We start from the raw sequence: 18,373 nt of genomic DNA on the forward strand, positions 1-18,373 counted from the left end.
ATACAGCAGTTGCAACACAGACACGTCACAGTGATCAAAATATATATAAACACATACAGCCACAACATAAACATAGATAGTGATCAGAATTTATACAGACACATACAGCCTCACAAAATTCAATGCACTCTAAGGCTGCATAAAGATAATTACCCCCTTACAGCTTTACTAAGCTCGACAGACATTTAAGACGGTTAAGTTTATAGCAATTTATTTAGACTCCCCAGGGAGATAGATCAATCCAAATATCTAGGGGATTGTCCAAAAGTGATCCCTTTAAAAATAATAATTTCCCAGGAATTATATAAAGTGGTAAGGATCAAAAGGGGAATGAAGAGAACAACAAAGTATAGCAATATCATTTTTGCACTGACCTGTGGTGAGGCTGCAATGCTGTAGATCTTGATGTGATGATTAGTTTACCTGTCCTCAGTGTGATGATAATCCAGAAGACACACCTTCATCTCCGCTGAAAAGAATATATGCAGACATATACAGCAGTTACAAAATAGACACATCACAGTGATCAAAATATATATAAACACTTAAACCACGGCTAGCACGTAGAACAAAAGCCTGGCCGTGCTGTATTCGACATACATGCACATCATGTACGAGTGCGTTCCACCGTCTGTTGCACTCCCGTTCCTCACTAGTGTAGTAGCCAATCAGAGGCCGTGGTTTAAGCCAGATACAACACTCGTCGCCGAGCTGTACGTGAAAATTACTCGTGTATTGTCTCGCCTGCGGCTTGCCAATACACTCGTAATATTTCACGTACAGCTCGGCAACTCATATTGTATCTATCACATACAGCCACAACACAAACATAGATACTGATCAGAATAAATACAGACACATACAGCCTCACAAAATTCAATGCACTCTAAAGCATCAGAATATAAACATAAAATTTAATGTTTACATACAGGGATTGGAATGACCGTCAGAAATTTTTGATTAGGTCCACGAGTTCACATTAACCTTTTAAACTCTGAACATATATAAATCTCTAGGTGACCCTTTTACAAAACAAACATAGATAGTGATCAGAATATATATAGACACACACAGTGTCACAAAAGACAATGGTTTGTGAGGCATGAGAATACAAACATTAAATTTAAAGTTCATGCATATATGGGGTTTTAAATGACTGTCAGACATTCTTGGTCACCCCCACAAGTTCACATTAACCCTTTTAACTCTGAACATATATAAAACTGAGTGGGATCTAAGTGTCCCTTTAACAAAGTGATATATTCCCAGGTATTATATTATATAGTGGTGATGGTCACAAAGGGTTTGAATAGAACAGAGTATAATTTTTTTTTTTTTTGCACTGACCTCTACTAAGGCTACAAGGTTGTAGATATTGTAGGTGATGATGAGTTTATAAATAAGCTGTCCTCAGTGAAATGATAATCCAACAGACATATCTTCATCTCTATTGAAATCAGAAAACACATCATCAATAAAGAATATATGCAGACGTACACAGTAGTTACAACACAAACATAACACAGAGATCAGAATATCTTTAAACAGTCATACAGTGATAAAACACACATATACATTGATCAGAAAATACACACACATATTTAGTGTCACAAAACACAATGCACTGTGAGGCATCAGAATAAAAACAAAATTTAGTGTTTATTTATAGGGATTGGAATGACTCAGAAATTTTTGTTCACCCCTCAAGTTGACATTATTTTCACTTTGAACATAGTTAAAACTGAGTAGGAACTAAGTGACCCTTTTACAAAATGATAATTACCAAGATAATATATAAAGTGGTGCTGGTCAAAAGGGGATTGAAGAGAACAACAAAGTATAGCAATATCATTATTGCACTGACTTGTGCTGAGGCTGCGATGTTGTGGTCTTGATGTGATGATGAGTTTAGATGTCCTAAGTATGATGATATAATCAAGGAGATACACCTTCACCTCTGCTGAAATCAGAGAACACATCATTAATTAAGAATATATGCAGACATATACAGCAGTTACAACATAGACACATCACAGTGATCAAAATATATATAAACACATACAGCCACAAAACAGACATGCATAGTGATCAGAATATATAGTGACACATACAGCATCACAACAGGCAGTACACAGGCTTCAGAATGTATGCATTAAATTTTTTCTAGTTGTGAGGGTCAAAAGGGTATTGAAGAGAACAACAAAGTATAACAATATTATTGTTGCACTGACCTGTGCTGAAGCTGTGACATTGTAGATCTTGCTGGTGATGATGAGTTTATAAATTAGCTGTCCTCAGTTGGATGATAATCCAAGGCTGTATTCCCAGAGATTTAGATTGATTCAAGGATTAAGATTTAGATCGACCTAACTCCCTGGGGGTTCAAACTAAATTGCAGTCAGCTGAGCACGCACCATAGCTAATTACCCCTTTACAGCTTACAGTAGGCGGGACAGACACTTAAGCCGGCTAAGCTGACAGTAATCTAGTGAGACTCCCTACAGGGATAGATCGATCTAAAATCTATGGAAGTGGGGTCCAAGAGACATACCTTCATCTCTACTGAAATAAGAGAACAAATCATCAATATATAACATATACAGGCACATACAGTATATACAACACAGATATAATACAGAGATCGGAATATATTAAACATTCAAACAATGACAAAACAGACATATACAGTAAGCAGAATATATACAGACACACACTGTCACAAAAGACAGTGTAAGGCATGAGAAAACATTAAATTCAATGTTTGTATATAGGAATTGAAATGACTGTCAGAAATTCTTGTTCACATCCATTAGTTCATATTAACCCTTTTCACTCTGAACATATAAACACTCTGTGGGATTTAAGTGACCCTTTTAAAAATGATAATTTGCAGGAAATTTCACCTATACAGATTTTTCTCAGCGCCTGCCCACTGCAACCCCTATGAGCTCATATCAACCCTTGTTAATTTGAACATATATAAAATTGTGTGGGATCTAAGACTGGGTTCCCATACCTTGATCAATCCATCTGGATCGGTCTAACTCCCTAAGGAGTCTCACTATATTGCCATCAACTTAATCGACTTAATTGTCTGCCAGGGATATCAAACCAACACGGGGGTAAAGATAATTACCCCCTTACAGCTTTTCTAAGTGTGATAGACATTTAAGACAGTTAAGTTGATAGCAATTTAGTCACACTCCCCAGGGAGATAGATCAATCCAAATATCTGGGGGATTGTCCCCAAGTGACCCCTTTAAAAATAATAATTTCCCAGGAACTATATAAAGTGGTAAGGATCAAAAGGGGATTGAAGAGAACAACAAAGTATAGCAATATCATTTTTGCACTGACCTGTGGTGAGGCTGCAATGCTGTAGATCTTGATGTGATGATGAGTGTAGCTGTCCTCAGTGTGATGATAATCCAGAAGACACTTCTTCATCTCCGCTGAAAAGAATATATGCAGACATACAGCAGTTACAAAATAGACACATCACAGTGATAAAAAAATATATAAACACATACAGCCACAACACAAACATAGATAGTGATCAGAATTTATACAGACACATACAGCCTCACAAAATTCAATGCACTCTAAAGCATCAGAATATAAACATAAAATTAATGTTTATATACAGGGATTGGAATGACCGTCAGAAATTTTTGATTACGTCCACGAGTTCACATTAGCTTTTTAACTCTGAACAAATATAAATCTCTAAGTGACCCTTTTACAAAACAAACATAGATAGTGATCAGAATATATATAGACACATAGGCCGCATTCACATCGAGTTGAGCCATGGCTCTACAAAGCCATGACCTAAATATGGCGGTTGTAAATGAAAGGAAAACTGCCTAATCTTTTAATAGTCCCTCCGTCCCTCACATGCCTCCCCAAGTATCATCCCAATGGAGCCAAGATTTGATGACTGTACCCCCGCAGGGACGATGCATGGGGAGGTGTGTGAAAGGCGGAGAGACTATTAAAATATTAGGCAGTTTTCCTTTCATGTACGTCCGCCATATTTAGGTCGTGGCTTTCAAGAGCCATGGCTCAACTCGATGTGAATGGGCCATACAGTGTCACAAAAGACAATGTATTGTGAGGCATGAGACTACAAACATTAAATTAAAAGTTCATATGTAGGGATTTAAATGACTGTCAGAAATTCTTGCTCACCCCCACAAGTTCACATTAACCCTTTTAACTCTGAACATATATGAAACTAGGTGGGATCTAAGTGTCCCTTTAACAAAGTGATATATTCCCAGGTATTATATTATATAGTGGTGATGGTTGGGTTTGAAGAGAACACTGTATAATTTTTTTTTTTTTTTTGCACTGACCTCTACTAAGGCTACAAGGTTCAAAGTATATATAAACACATACAGCCACAAAACAGACATGCATAGTGATTAGAATATATAGAGACACATACAGCATAACAACAGGCAGTACACAGGCTTCAGAATGAATGCATTAATTTTTTTCTAGCTGTGAGTGTCAAAAGGGATCTAGTTGTAAGGGTCAAAAGGGGATTGAAGAGAACAACAAAATATAACAATATTATTGTTGCACAAGGGGGGGGGGGGGGGGGGTCTGGGGTAGTGTATTCCGGAGGAAAAATTTTCATTATTTCATGCAAAAAGGGTGCAATTTCATGCAATCTGAAGCTCTTCAGTCCCACTAACAGCATAATGTAATGCAGGTTGCTATGGTGTATTTAGGACCAGTTTACATCTATTTAGATTTATAAAAGTAGATCTCAGTTAAAAAAACAATCATTTCAAGAAATATTTACTTGCATACAAAAGTAAAAAATACATAAAAAACTGCAGCTCTGTGCATGACCAATACTGAAATGACTGCATATTAAGGCTGTATTCCCAGAGCTTTTAGATCGATCTATCCCCGCGAGGAGTCTCACTAGATTACTGTCAGATAATGTGGCTTAAATGTCCGTCCTGCCTACTACAAGCTGTAAGGGGGTAATTAACTTTCGTGTCCGCTCGACTGACAGCTATTTAGCGAGAACCCCCAGGGAGTTAGGTTGATCTAAAGTAGATCGATCTAATCTGTGGAAATGGGGTCTAAGAACACAGTATAAATCTGCCAACTTAATTTTGCATGTACAGCTTTGATTCAATATCTATACCCTTGCCCTCAGACACTATATTCGACATAGCATTCCTGAAAACACCAAAAATATCAGTACAAATGCACTAGACCTAAGACATGTCCGCAAATGGACAGTACTATACTGTCCGGTGGAGATTTATTGGGTTATAGAACTGAACTGGGGTCCGGGGTCTGAAGTGTAAATCTGGACTTCCTACAAAAAGTTTCCATTTTTGATTTTTTGCTAAATAAATATCCATGACATACTAGAGTAGACTAACGTTATACGGATATTCAATTGTTTTTTGACATTTTAACATGAAAAAAAAACACACCCTTCTTGTCAGCAGTCACCTGTTGCCATGTATACGTAGTAAGCCGTGGGGGGTTGACGCCCGTTTTTCTTTTTTTCGGATCCCTCGGCTATTTCAATTTTCCATGGTCTTCTGTTACAGCCCTGATATTACTGGACACAGCAGTGTCTATGAGGTCCACCATGGCTGTGGCGGACAAAACGGGGTCATTATCTTGATTCCTTTCAGGAGATTCATCTGCAGTACCAGTGGACGTGACCTCCACGTGTTTGTTTACCAACTCTAGGAACCACGTGAAAGAATTTTGTAATATTATGCGACCGCACATGTCTTCGGGGTGGCATTTTGATCCTTCATCAAACTGTGAAGAGAAACATCCAATGAAAAAGCCAAATACTGTACACGTGACTGAAGCTGACCTGATTTCGCGAGTAATCCAGATTGCATCTCATTAAATCATTATAACATAGCCCACGTGCAGGACCAAATTTTGCGGGAAAATAGCACTGCATTCTTTCTGATCTTGCCACATGGATTCATTTATTTATAAATGATCAGGACTGCTACTATTCTTCAGTCAAAATAACATGAAGGATAGACCATTTATTATATATCTCCAAAAATATAGATAAAGCAAACAAATCTCACAGAATTACATTGATGATGAAACTAATAAGCAGATGTTGATATTCAAAACTTGTCAGTGCCCAGATCCCGCGCCCTCAACATGAGATGTTAAAACTTGTATTACTGCACCAGGCAGAATAAAAATAAACAACTTAACGTGCACACAAGAGATTCAAGTATGCACACAAGTCGTTTGCATCGCGACTGTCGGGAATAAAGGCATTAAAGGCATTGGGCACACACATTCTTCAAGGGTATTGGAGTTCAAAGAATCGTAATGCCAAAAAAAAAAGAAGCGTACAACAAAAAGAGTTGCGTATCGTTGCCGATACGATAAAGGCCTGCGGAGAACCCTGTAAACCTACATGACTTTATAAATTAGCTATCCTCAGTGTGATGATAATACATGAGACAAACCTTCTTCTCTGCTGAAATCAGATAACACATCATCAAGCAGACTTACAAATATCATTCGCAAATAATAAACACGTATACTGCTTACCATGATAACCAACATGCAGAATCTTCGTGTCGTCTGAGAATTGGAAATGCACCGGAAACGCATCTGTGCAGATTCGGACTCCTTCTTGAGGAGAGTTGAGATAAACAAACAGTCGGGTTTACAAAGAGAAAAACCCCACCCCATTAATGCTAGAAACTCTAATTCCCATTGACCAGGGACCAGGCTCGACCAGGATTCGACCCCAAAACTTTTGAGTATGGTGGCGATTGGGGGAATGTGTGTGTGTGTGTGTGTTTGGGGAGGGGGGGGGGGGGGGGGAACCAGGCTCGACCAGGATTCGAACCCAAAACTTTTGAGAACAGTGTGACTGCTTTACCAACTGAGCTACCCAGCCAGGGCCAACACACGCAACCCTATACAGGGGCTAGAGCCAGTTTTAACATCTTCGACTTTCCGATTGTGGTGGTTGAGCTAGACCAATCGCGACACACCGATTGTACTAGTTCGGACCAATTCCAGTATGTTTAAAGTACTAGAGCCGATTTCGACAGCATCAACTTTCGGATTGTGGTAGTTGAGCTGGACCAATCGCTAGGCTGGTAGGAAAACTGCAGGTTCCCCCTGGGATTCGAACCTGGGACTCTTGCACACTGTCCAACCGCTCTACCAACTGAGCTACCCAGCCAGGGCCAACACCTGCCAGCCTCTACAGGGGCTAAAGCCAATTTTAACATCTTCGACTTTCCGATTGTGGTAGTTGAGCTAGACCAATCGCGACACACCGATTGTACTAGTTCAGACCAATTCCAGTATGTTTAAAGTACTATAGCCGATTTCAACAGCATCGACTTTCCAATTGTGGTAGTTGAGCTGGACCCATCGCTAGGCTAGTAGGAAAACTGCAGGTTCCCCCTGGGATTCGAACCTGGGACTCTTGCACACTGTCCAACTGCTCTACCAACTGAGCTACCCAGCCAGGGCCAACACCTGCCAGCCTCTACAGGGGCTAAAGCCAATTTTAACATCTTCGACTTTCCGATTGTGGTAGTTGAGCTAGACCAATCGCGACACACCGATTGTACTAGTTCAGACCAATTCCAGTATGTTTAAAGTACAATAGCCGATTTCAACAGCATCGACTTTCCGATTGTGGTAGTTGAGCTGGACCAATCGCTAGGCTGGTAGGAAAACTGCAGGTTCCCCCTGGGATTCGAACCTGAGACTCTTGCACACTGTCCAACTGCTCTACCAACTGAGCTACCCAGCCAGGGCCAACACCTGCCAGCCTCTACAGGGGCTAAAGCCAATTTTAACATTCGACTTTCCGATTGTGGTAGTTGAGCTAGACCAATCGCGACACACCGATTGTACTAGTTCAGACCAATTCCAGTATGTTTAAAGTACAATAGCCGATTTCAACAGCATCGACTTTCCGATTGTGGTAGTTGAGCTGGACCAATCGCTAGGCTGGTAGGAAAACTGCAAGTTCCCCCTGGGATTCGAACCTGGGACTCTTGCACACTGTCCAACTGCTCTACCAACTGAGCTACCCAGCCAGGGCCAACACCTGCCAGCCTCTACAGGGGCTAAAGCCAATTTTAACATCTTCGACTTTCCGATTGTGGTAGTTGAGCTGGACCAATCGCGACACACTGATTGTACTAGTTCAGACCAATTCCAGTATGTTTAAAGTACTATAGCCGATTTCAACAGCATCGACTTTCCGATTGTGGTAGTTGAGCTAGACCAATCGCGACACACCGATTGTACTAGTTCAGACCAATTCCAGTATGTTTAAAGTACAATAGCCGATTTCAACAGCATCGACTTTCCGATTGTGGTAGTTGAGCTGGACCAATCGCTAGGCTGGTAGGAAAACTGCAGGTTCCCCCTGGGATTCGAACCTGGGACTCTTGCACACTGTCCAACTGCTCTACCAACTGAGCTACCCAGCCAGGGCCAACACCTGCCAGCCTCTACAGGGGCTAAAGCCAATTTTAACATCTTCAACTTTCCGATTGTGGTAGTTGAGCTGGACCAATCGCGACACACTGATTGTACTAGTTCAGACCAATTCCAGTATGTTTAAAGTACTATAGCCGATTTCAACAGCATCGACTTTCCGATTGTGGTAGTTGAGCTGGACCAATCGCTAGGCTGGTAGGAAAACTGCAGGTTTCCCCTGGGATTCGAACCTGGGACTCTTGCACACTGTCCAACTGCTCTACCAACTGAGCTACCCAGCCAGGGCCAACACCTGCCAGCCTCTACAGGGGCTAAAGCCAATTTTAACATCTTCGACTTTCCGATTGTGGTAGTTGAGCTGGACCAATCGCGACACACTGATTGTACTAGTTCAGACCAATTCCAGTATGTTTAAAGTACTATAGCCGATTTCAACAGCATCGACTTTCCGATTGTGGTAGTTGAGCTAGACCAATCGCGACACACCGATTGTACTAGTTCAGACCAATTCCAGTATGTTTAAAGTACAATAGCCGATTTCAACAGCATCGACTTTCCGATTGTGGTAGTTGAGCTGGACCAATCGCTAGGCTGGTAGGAAAACTGCAGGTTCCCCCTGGGATTCGAACCTGGGACTCTTGCACACTGTCCAACTGCTCTACCAACTGAGCTACCCAGCCAGGGCCAACACCTGCCAGCCTCTACAGGGGCTAAAGCCAATTTTAACATCTTCGACTTTCCGATTGTGGTAGTTGAGCTAGACCAATCGCGACACACCGATTGTACTAGTTCAGACCTATTCCAGTATGTTTAAAGTACAATAGCCGATTTCAACAGCATCGACTTTCCGATTGTGGTAGTTGAGCTGGACCAATCGCTAGGCTGGTAGGAAAACTGCAGGTTCCCCCTGGGATTCGAACCTGGGACTCTTGCACACTGTCCAACTGCTCTACCAACTGAGCTACCCAGCCAGGGCCAACACCTGCCAGCCTCTACAGGGGCTAAAGCCAATTTTAACATCTTCGACTTTCCGATTGTGGTAGTTGAGCTGGACCAATCGCGACACACTGTTTGTACTAGTTCAGACCAATTCCAGTATGTTTAAAGTACTATAGCCGATTTCATCAGCATCGACTTTCCGATTGTGGTAGTTGAGCTAGACCAATCGCGACACACCGATTGTACTAGTTCAGACCAATTCCAGTATGTTAAAAGTACAATAGCCGATTTCAACAGCACCGACTTTCCGATTGTGGTAGTTGAGCTGGACCAATCGCAAGGCTGGTAGGAAAACTGCAGGTTCCCCCTGGGATTCGAACCTGGGACTCTTGCACACTGTCCAACTGCTCTACCAACTGAGCTACCCAGCCAGGGCCAACACCTGCCAGCCTCTACAGGGGCTAAAGCCAATTTTAACATCTTCGACTTTCCGATTGTGGTGGTTGAGCTAGACCAATCGCGACACACCGATTCTACTAGTTCGGACCATTTCCAGTATGTTTAAAGTACTAGAGCCGATTTCAACAGCATCGACATTAAAATTGTGGTAGTTGAGCTGGACCAATCGCTAGGCTGGTAGGAAAACTGCAGGTTCCCCCTGGGATTCGAACCTGGGACTCTTGCACACTGTCCAACTGCTCTACCAACTGAGCTACCCAGCCAGGGCCAACACCTGCCAGCCTATACAGGGGCTAGAGCCAGTTTTAACATCTTCGACTTTCCGATTGTGGTGGTCGAGCTGGACCAATCGCAACACACCGATTGTACTAGTTCGGACCAATTCCAGTATGTTTAAAGTACTAGAGCCGATTTCGACAGTATCGACTTTCCGATTGTGGTAGTTGAGCTGGGCCAATTGCTAGGCTGGGAGAAAAACTGCAGGTTCTTCCTGGTAAGGGCTAACAAGACACGAAAAGAAGGGCTTTCCAGAGCAAAAAAGAAAGGGAAAGAAGGGCTTTCCAGAGCAAAAAAGAAAGTGGAAGGGCTTACAAGACACAAAATGAAGGGCTTTACAGAGCAAAAAAGAAAGGAGAAGAAGGGCTTTCCGGACACGAAAAGAAAGAAGAAGAAGGGCTTTCCGGACACGAAAAGAAAATAGAAGAAGGGCTTACTAGACACGAAATGAAGAGCTTTCCAGAGCAAAAAAGAAAGGAGAAGAAGGGCTTTCCGGACACGAAAAGAAAGGAGAAGAAGGGCTTTTCGGACACGAATAGAAAGTAGAAGAAGGGCTTATTAAACACGAAATGAAGAGCTTTCCAGAGCAAAAAAGAAAGGAGAAGAAGGGCTTTCCGGACACGAAAAGAAAGAAGAAGAAGGGCTTTCCGGACACGAAAAGAAAATAGAAGAAGGGCTTACTAGACACGAAATGAAGAGCTTTCCAGAGCAAAAAAGAAAGGAGAAGAAGGGCTTTCCGGACACGAAAAGAAAGGAGAAGAAGGGCTTTTCGGACACGAATAGAAAGTAGAAGAAGGGCTTATTAAACACGAAATGAAGAGCTTTCCAGAGCAAAAAAGAAAGGAGAAGAAGGGCTTTTCGGACACGAATAGAAAGTAGAATAAGGGCTTATTAAACACGAAATGAAGAGCTTTCCAGAGCAAAAAAGAAAGGAGAAGAAGGGCTTTCCGGACACGAATAGAAAGTAGAAGAAGGGCTTATTAAACACAAAATGAAGAGCTTTCCAGAGCAAAAAAGAAAGGAGAAGAAGGGCTTTCCGGACACGAATAGAAAGTAGAAGAAGGGCTTTTCGGACACGAATAGAAAGTAGAAGAAGGGCTTACAAGACACGAAATGAAGAGCTTTCCAGAGCAAAAAAGAAAGGAGAAGAAGGACTTCCGGACACGAAAAGAAAGGAAAAGAAGGGCTTTCCGGACACGAAATGAAGAGCTTTCCAGAGCAAAAAAGAAAGGAGAAGAAGGGCTTTCCGGACACGAATAGAAAGTAGAAGAAGGGCTTATTAAACACAAAATGAAGAGCTTTCCAGAGCAAAAAAGAAAGGAGAAGAAGGGCTTTCCGGACACGAATAGAAAGTAGAAGAAGGGCTTATTAAACACAAAATGAAGAGCTTTCCAGAGCAAAAAAGAAAGGAGAAGAAGGGCTTTCCAGACACGAAAAGAAAGAAGAAGAAGGGCTTTCCGGACACGAAAAGAAAATAGAAGAAGGGCTTACAAGACACGAAATGAAGAGCTTTCCAGAGCAAAAAAGAAAGGAGAAGAAGGGCTTTCCGGACACGAATACAAAGTAGAAGAAGGGATTACAAGACACGAAATGAAGAGCTTTCCAGAGCAAAAAAGAAAGGAGAAGAAGGGCTTTCCGGTCACGAAATGAAGAGCTTTCCAGAGCAAAAAAGAAAGGAGAAGAAGGGCTTTTCGGACACGAATAGAAAGTAGAAGAAGGGCTTATTAAACACGAAATGAAGAGCTTTCCAGAGCAAAAAAGAAAGGAGAAGAAGGGCTTTCCGGACACGAATACAAAGTAGAAGAAGGGATTACAAGACACGAAATGAAGAGCTTTCCAGAGCAAAAAAGAAAGGAGAAGAAGGGCTTTCCGGACACGAACACAAAGGAGAAGAAGAGCTTTCCAGAGCAAAAAAGAAAGGAGAAAGAAGGGCTTTCCGGACACGAATAGAAAGTAGAAGAAGGGCTTACAAGACACGAAATGAAGAGCTTTCCAGAGCAAAAAAGAAAGGAGAAAGAAGGGCTTTCCGGACACGAAAAGAAAGGAGAAGAAGGGCTTTCCAGAGCAAAAAAGAAAGGAGAAGAAGTGCCTACAAGACACGAACTAAAGGGCTTTCCAGAGCAAAAAAGAAAGGAGAAGAAGGGATTACAAGACACGAAATGAAGAGCTTTCCAGAGCAAAAAAGAAAGGAGAAGAAGGGCTTTTCGGACACGAATAGAAAGTAGAAGAAGGGCTTATTAAACACGAAATGAAGAGCTTTCCAGAGCAAAAAAGAAAGGAGAAGAAGGGCTTTCCGGACACGAATACAAAGTAGAAGAAGGGCTTTTCGGACACGAATAGAAAGTAGAAGAAGGGCTTATTAAACACGAAATGAAGAGCTTTCCAGAGCAAAAAAGAAAGGAGAAGAAGGGCTTTCCGGACACGAATACAAAGTAGAAGAAGGGCTTACAAGACACGAAATGAAGAGCTTTCCAGAGCAAAAAAGAAAGGAGAAGAAGGGCTTTCCGGACACGAATACAAAGGAGAAGAAGGGCTTTCCGGACACGAATACAAAGGAGAAGAAGGGCTTTCCGGACACGAATAGAAAGTAGAAGAAGGGCTTACAAGACACGAAATGAAGAGCTTTCCAGAGCAAAAAAGAAAGGAGAAGAAGGGCTTTCCGGACACGAATACAAAGGAGAAGAAGGGCTTTCCGGACACGAATACAAAGGAGAAGAAGGGCTTTCCGGACACGAATAGAAAGTAGAAGAAGGGCTTACAAGACACGAAATGAAGAGCTTTCCAGAGCAAAAAAGAAAGGAGAAAGAAGGGCTTTCCGGACACGAATAGAAAGTAGAAGAAAGGCTTACAAGACACGAAATGAAGAGCTTTCCAGAGCAAAAAAGAAAGGAGAAAGAAGGGCTTTCCGGACACGAAAAGAAAGGAGAAGAAGGGCTTTCCAGAGCAAAAAAGAAAGGAGAAGAAGAGTTTTCCAGAGCAAAAAAGAAAGTTGAAGAAGGGCTTTTCAGAGCAAAAAAGAAAGGAGAAGAAGAGTTTTCCAGAGCAAAAAAGAAATGTGAAGAAGGGCTTTCCAGAGCAAAAAAGGAAGGAGAAGAAGGGCTTTCCGGACACGAAAACAAAGTAGAAGAAGGGATTACAAGACACGAAATGAAGAGCTTTCCAGAGCAAAAAAGAAAGGAGAAGAAGGGCTTTCCGGACACGAAATGAAGAGCTTTCCAGAGCAAAAAAGAAAGGAGAAGAAGGGCTTTTCGGACACGAATAGAAAGTAGAAGAAGGGCTTATTAAACACGAAATGAAGAGCTTTCCAGAGCAAAAAAGAAAGGAGAAGAAGGGCTTTCCGGACACGAATACAAAGTAGAAGAAGGGCTTACAAGACACGAAATGAAGAGCTTTCCAGAGCAAAAAAGAAAGGAGAAGAAGGGCTTTCCGGACACGAATACAAAGGAGAAGAAGGGCTTTCCGGACACGAATAGAAAGTAGAAGAAGGGCTTACAAGACACGAAATGAAGAGCTTTCCAGAGCAAAAAAGAAAGGAGAAAGAAGGGCTTTCCGGACACGAAAAGAAAGGAGAAGAAGGGCTTTCCAGAGCAAAAAAGAAAGGAGAAGAAGAGTTTTCCAGAGCAAAAAAGAAAGGAGAAGAAGAGTTTTCCAGAGCAAAAAAGAAAGTTGAAGAAGGGCTTTCCAGAGCAAAAAAGGAAGGAGAAGAAGGGCTTTCCGGACACGAAAACAAAGTAGAAGAAGGGCTTACAAGACACTTGGAAAACTCTTCTTCTCCTTTCTTTTTTGCTCTGGAAAACTCTTCTTCTCCTTTCTTTTTTGCTCTGGAAAGCCCTTCTTCAACTTTCCTTTTTGCTCTGGAAAGCCCTTCAGTTGGTGTCTTGTAGGCCCTTCTTCTCCTTTCTTTTTTGCTCTGGAAAGCCCTTCATGTCGTGTCTTGTAAGCCCTTCTACTCCTTTCTTTTTTGCTCTGGAAAGCCCTTCTTCAACTTTCTTTTTTGCTCTGGAAAACTCTTCTTCTCCTTTCTTTTTTGCTCTGGAAAGCCCTTCTTCAACTTTCTTTTTTGTCTGGAAAGCCTTTCTTCTCCTTTCTTTTTTGCTCTGGAAAACTCTTCTTCTCCTTTCTTTTTTGCTCTGGAAAGCCCTTCTTCAACTTTCCTTTTTGCTCTGGAAAGCCCTTCAGTTCGTGTCATGTAGGCCCTTCTTCTTTCTTTTTTGCTCTGGAAAGCCCTTCAGTTCGTATCTTGTAAGCCCTTCTACTCCTTTCTTTTTTGCTCTGGAAAGCCCTTCTTCAACTTTCTTTTTTGCTCTGGAAAGCCCTTCATGTCGTGTCTTGTAAGCCCTTCTTCTCCTTTCTTTTTTGCTCTGGAAAGCCCTTCTTCAACTTTCTTTTTTGTCTGGAAAACACTTCTTCTCCTTTCTTTTTTGCTCTGGAAAGCCCTTCTTCAACTTTCTTTTATGCTCTGGAAAACTCTTCTTCTCCTTTCTTTTTTGCTCTGGAAAGCCCTTCTTCAACTTTCTTTTATGCTCTGGAAAACCCTTCTTCTCCTTTCTTTTTTGCTCTGGAAAGCCCTTCTTCAACTTTCTTTTTTGCTCTGGAAAGCCCTTCTTCTCCTTTCTTTTTTGCTCTGGAAAGCCCTTCTTCAACTTTCTTTTTTGCTCTGGAAAACACTTCTTCTCCTTTCTTTTTTGCTCTGGAAAGCCCTTCAGTTCGTGTCTTGTAGGCTCTTCTTCTCCTTTCTTTTTTGCTCTGGAAAGCTCTTCTTCTCCTTTCTTTTTTGCTCTGGAAAGCCCTTCTTCAACTTTCTTTTTTGCTATTTAAAGCCCTTCAGTTCGTGTCTTGTAAGCCCTTCTTCAACTTTCTTTTTTGCTCTGGAAAACACTTCTTCTCCTTTCTTTTTTGCTCTGGAAAGCCCTTCTTCAACTTTCTTTTTTGCTCTGGAAAACACTTCTTCTTTCTTTTTTGCTCTGGAAAGCCCTTCTTCAACTTTCTTTTTTGTCTGGAAAGCCTTTCTTCTCCTTTCTTTTTTTGCTCTGGAAAGCCCTTCAGTTCGTGTCTTGTAGGCTCTTCTTCTCCTTTCTTTTTTGCTCTGGAAAGCCCTTCTTCAACTTTCCTTTTTGCTATTTAAAGCCCTTCATGTCGTGTCTTGTAAGCCCTTCTTCTCCTTTCTTTTTTGCTCTGGAAAACTCTTCTTCTCCTTTCTTTTTTGCTCTGGAAAGCCCTTCTTCAACTTTCTTTTTTGTCTGGAAAACACTTCTTCTCCTTTCTTTTTTGCTCTGGAAAGCCCTTCTTCAACTTTCTTTTTTGTCTGGAAAACACTTCTCCTCCTTTCTTTTTTGCTCTGGAAAGCCCTTCTTCTCCTTTCTTTTTTGCTCTGGAAAGCCCTTCTTCTCCTTTCTTTTTTGCTCTGGAAAGCCCTTCTTCTCCTTTCTTTTTTGCTATTTAAAGCCCTTCAGTTCGTGTCTTGTACGCTCTTCTTCTCCTTTCTTTTTTGCTCTGGAAAGCCCTTCTTCTCCTTTCTTTTTTGCTCTGGAAAGCCCTTCTTCTCCTTTCATTTTCGCTCTGGAAAGCCCTTCTTCTCCTTTCTTTTTTGCTCTGGAAAGCCCTTCATTTCGTGTCCGGAAAGCCCTTCTCCTCCTTTCATTTTTGCTCTGGAAAGCCCTTCTTCTCCTTTCTTTTTTGCTCTGGAAAGCCTTTCATTTCGTGTCTTGTAAGCCCTTCTCCTCCTTTCATTTTCGCTCTGGAAAGCCCTTCCCCTTTCTTTTTTGCTATTTAAAGCCCTTCATGTCGTGTCTTCTAAGCCCTTCTTCTCCTTTCTTTTTTGCTCTGGAAAGCCCTTCAGTTCGTGTCTTGTAGGCCCTTCTTCTCCTTTCTTTTTTGCTCTGGAAAGCCCTTCTTCTCCTTTCATTTTCGCTCTGGAAAGCCCTTCTTCAACTTTCTTTTTTGCTCTGGAAAGCCCTTCATGTCGTGTCTTGTAAGCCCTTCTTCTCCTTTCTTTTTTGCTCTGGAAAACTCTTCTTCTCCTTTCTTTTTTGCTCTGGAAAGCCCTTCTTCAACTTTCTTTTTTGCTCTGGAAAGCCCTTCAGTTCGTCTCTTGTAGGCTCTTCTTCTCCTTTCTTTTTTGCTCAGGAAAGCCCTTCAGTTCGTCTCTTGTAGGCTCTTCTTCTCCTTTCTTTTTTGCTCAGGAAAGCCCTTCTTCAACTTTCTTTTTTGCTCTGGAAAGCCCTTCTTCAACTTTCTTTTTTGCTATTTAAAGCCCTTCATGTCGTGTCTTGTAAGCCCTTCTTCTCCTTTCTTTTTTGCTCTGGAAAACACTTCTTCTCCTTTCTTTTTTGCTCTGGAAAGCCCTTCTTCAACTTTCTTTTTTGTCTGGAAAACACTTCTTCTCCTTTCTTTTTTGCTCTGGAAAGCCCTTCTTCAACTTTCTTTTATGCTCTGGAAAACTCTTCTTCTCCTTTCTTTTTTGCTCTGGAAAGCCCTTCTTCAACTTTCTTTTTTGCTCTGGAAAACACTTCTTCTCCTTTCTTTTTTGCTCTGGAAAGCCCTTCTTTAACTTTCTTTTTTGTCTGGAAAGCCTTTCTTCTCCTTTCTTTTTTTGCTCTGGAAAGCCCTTCAGTTCGTGTCTTGTAGGCTCTTCTTCTCCTTTCTTTTTTGCTCTGGAAAGCTCTTCTTCTCCTTTCTTTTTTGCTCTGGAAAGCCCTTCTTCAACTTTCTTTTTTGTCTGGAAAGCCCTTCTTCCCCTTTCTTTTTTGCTATTTAAAGCCCTTCATGTCGTGTCTTGTAAGCTCTTCTTCAACTTTCTTTTTTGCTCTGGAAAACACTTCTTCTCCTTTCTTTTTTGCTCTGGAAAGCCCTTCTTCAACTTTCTTTTTTGCTCTGGAAAACACTTCTTCTCCTTTCTTTTTTGCTCTGGAAAGCCCTTCTTCAACTTTCTTTTTTGTCTGGAAAGCCTTTCTTCTCCTTTCTTTTTTTGCTCTGGAAAGCCCTTCAGTTCGTGTCTTGTAGGCTCTTCTTCTCCTTTCTTTTTTGCTCTGGAAAGCCCTTCTTCAACTTTCTTTTTTGCTATTTAAAGCCCTTCATGTCGTGTCTTGTAAGCCCTTCTTCTCCTTTCTTTTTTGCTCTGGAAAACTCTTCTTCTCCTTTCTTTTTTGCTCTGGAAAGCCCTTCTTCAACTTTCTTTTTTGTCTGGAAAACACTTCTTCTCCTTTCTTTTTTGCTCTGGAAAGCCCTTCTTCAACTTTCTTTTTTGTCTGGAAAACACTTCTCCTCCTTTCTTTTTTGCTCTGGAAAGCCCTTCTTCTCCTTTCTTTTTTGCTCTGGAAAGCCCTTCTTCTCCTTTCTTTTTTGCTCTGGAAAGCCCTTCTTCTCCTTTCATTTTCGCTCTGGAAAGCCCTTCTTTTCCTTTCTTTTTTGCTATTTAAAGCCCTTCATGTCGTGTCTTGTAAGCCCTTCTTCTCCTTTCTTTTTTGCTCTGGAAAGCCCTTCTTCAACTTTCTTTTTTGCTCTGGAAAGCCCTTCTTCTCCTTTCATTTTCGCTCTGGAAAGACCTTCTTCTCCTGTCATTTTCGCTCCGGAAAGCCCTTCTTCTCCTTTCTTTAATGCTCTGGAAAGCCCTTCATTTCGTGTCTTGTAAGCCCTTCTCCTCCTTTCATTTTTTGCTCTGGAAAGCCCTTCTTCTCCTTTCTTTTTTGCTAATTAAAGCCCTTCATCTCCTGTCTTGTAAGCCCTTCTTATCCTTTCATTTTTGCTCTGGAAAGCCCTTCATGTCGTGTCTTGTAAGCCCTTCTTCTCCTTTCTTTTTTGCTCTGGAAAGCCCTTCTTCAACTTTCTTTTTTGCTCTGGAAAGCCCTTCTTCTCCTGTCATTTTCTCTCCGGAAAGCCCTTCTTCTCCTTTCTTTAATGCTCTGGAAAGCCCTTCTTTTCGTGTCTTGTAAGCCCTTCTCCTCCTTTCATTTTCGCTCTGGAAAGCCCTTCTTCTCCTTTCTTTTTTGCTAATTAAAGCCCTTCATCTCCTGTCTTGTAAGCCCTTCTTCTCCTTTCTTTCATGCTCTGGAAAGCCCTTCTTCTCCTTTCATTTTCGCTCTGGAAAGCCCTTCTTCTCCTTTCTTTTTTGCTCTGGAAAGCCCTTCATTTCGTGTCCGGAAAGCCCTTCTCCTCCTTTCATTTTTGCTCTGGAAAGCCCTTCTCCTCCTTTCATTTTCGC

General features: G+C 41.6%; 1 protein-coding gene across 17 annotated transcripts in view; it reads right to left on the minus strand.

Annotated features, from left to right (window-relative positions):
- Positions 1-6,757, minus strand: part of LOC106177834 (uncharacterized) — a 28,374-nt gene extending 21,617 nt beyond the window's left edge. For 5 of the 17 annotated variants that reach the window (XR_015332927.1, XR_015332929.1, XR_015332925.1 and 2 more), the window contains exons 1-6: positions 6,574-6,751; positions 3,358-3,452; positions 2,232-2,562; positions 1,784-1,957; positions 1,348-1,447; positions 375-469 (exon numbers count right to left, since the gene is read on the minus strand). The gene's annotated coding sequence lies outside the window, so the exon portion shown is untranslated. Of the gene's footprint in view, positions 1-374; positions 470-1,347; positions 1,448-1,783; positions 1,961-2,231; positions 2,563-3,357; positions 3,453-6,573 lie in introns of all 17 variants that reach the window. The other 12 variants (XR_015332933.1, XR_015332931.1, XR_015332932.1 and 9 more) reach the window with 10 other exon arrangements.
- Between the last annotated feature and the right edge of the window lie 11,616 nt (positions 6,758-18,373).

Source organism: Lingula anatina, chromosome 2 (genome assembly GCF_051362555.1).
Source record: "Lingula anatina isolate TDL-2025a chromosome 2, LinAna3.0, whole genome shotgun sequence".
NCBI lineage: Eukaryota > Metazoa > Brachiopoda > Lingulata > Lingulida > Lingulidae > Lingula > Lingula anatina.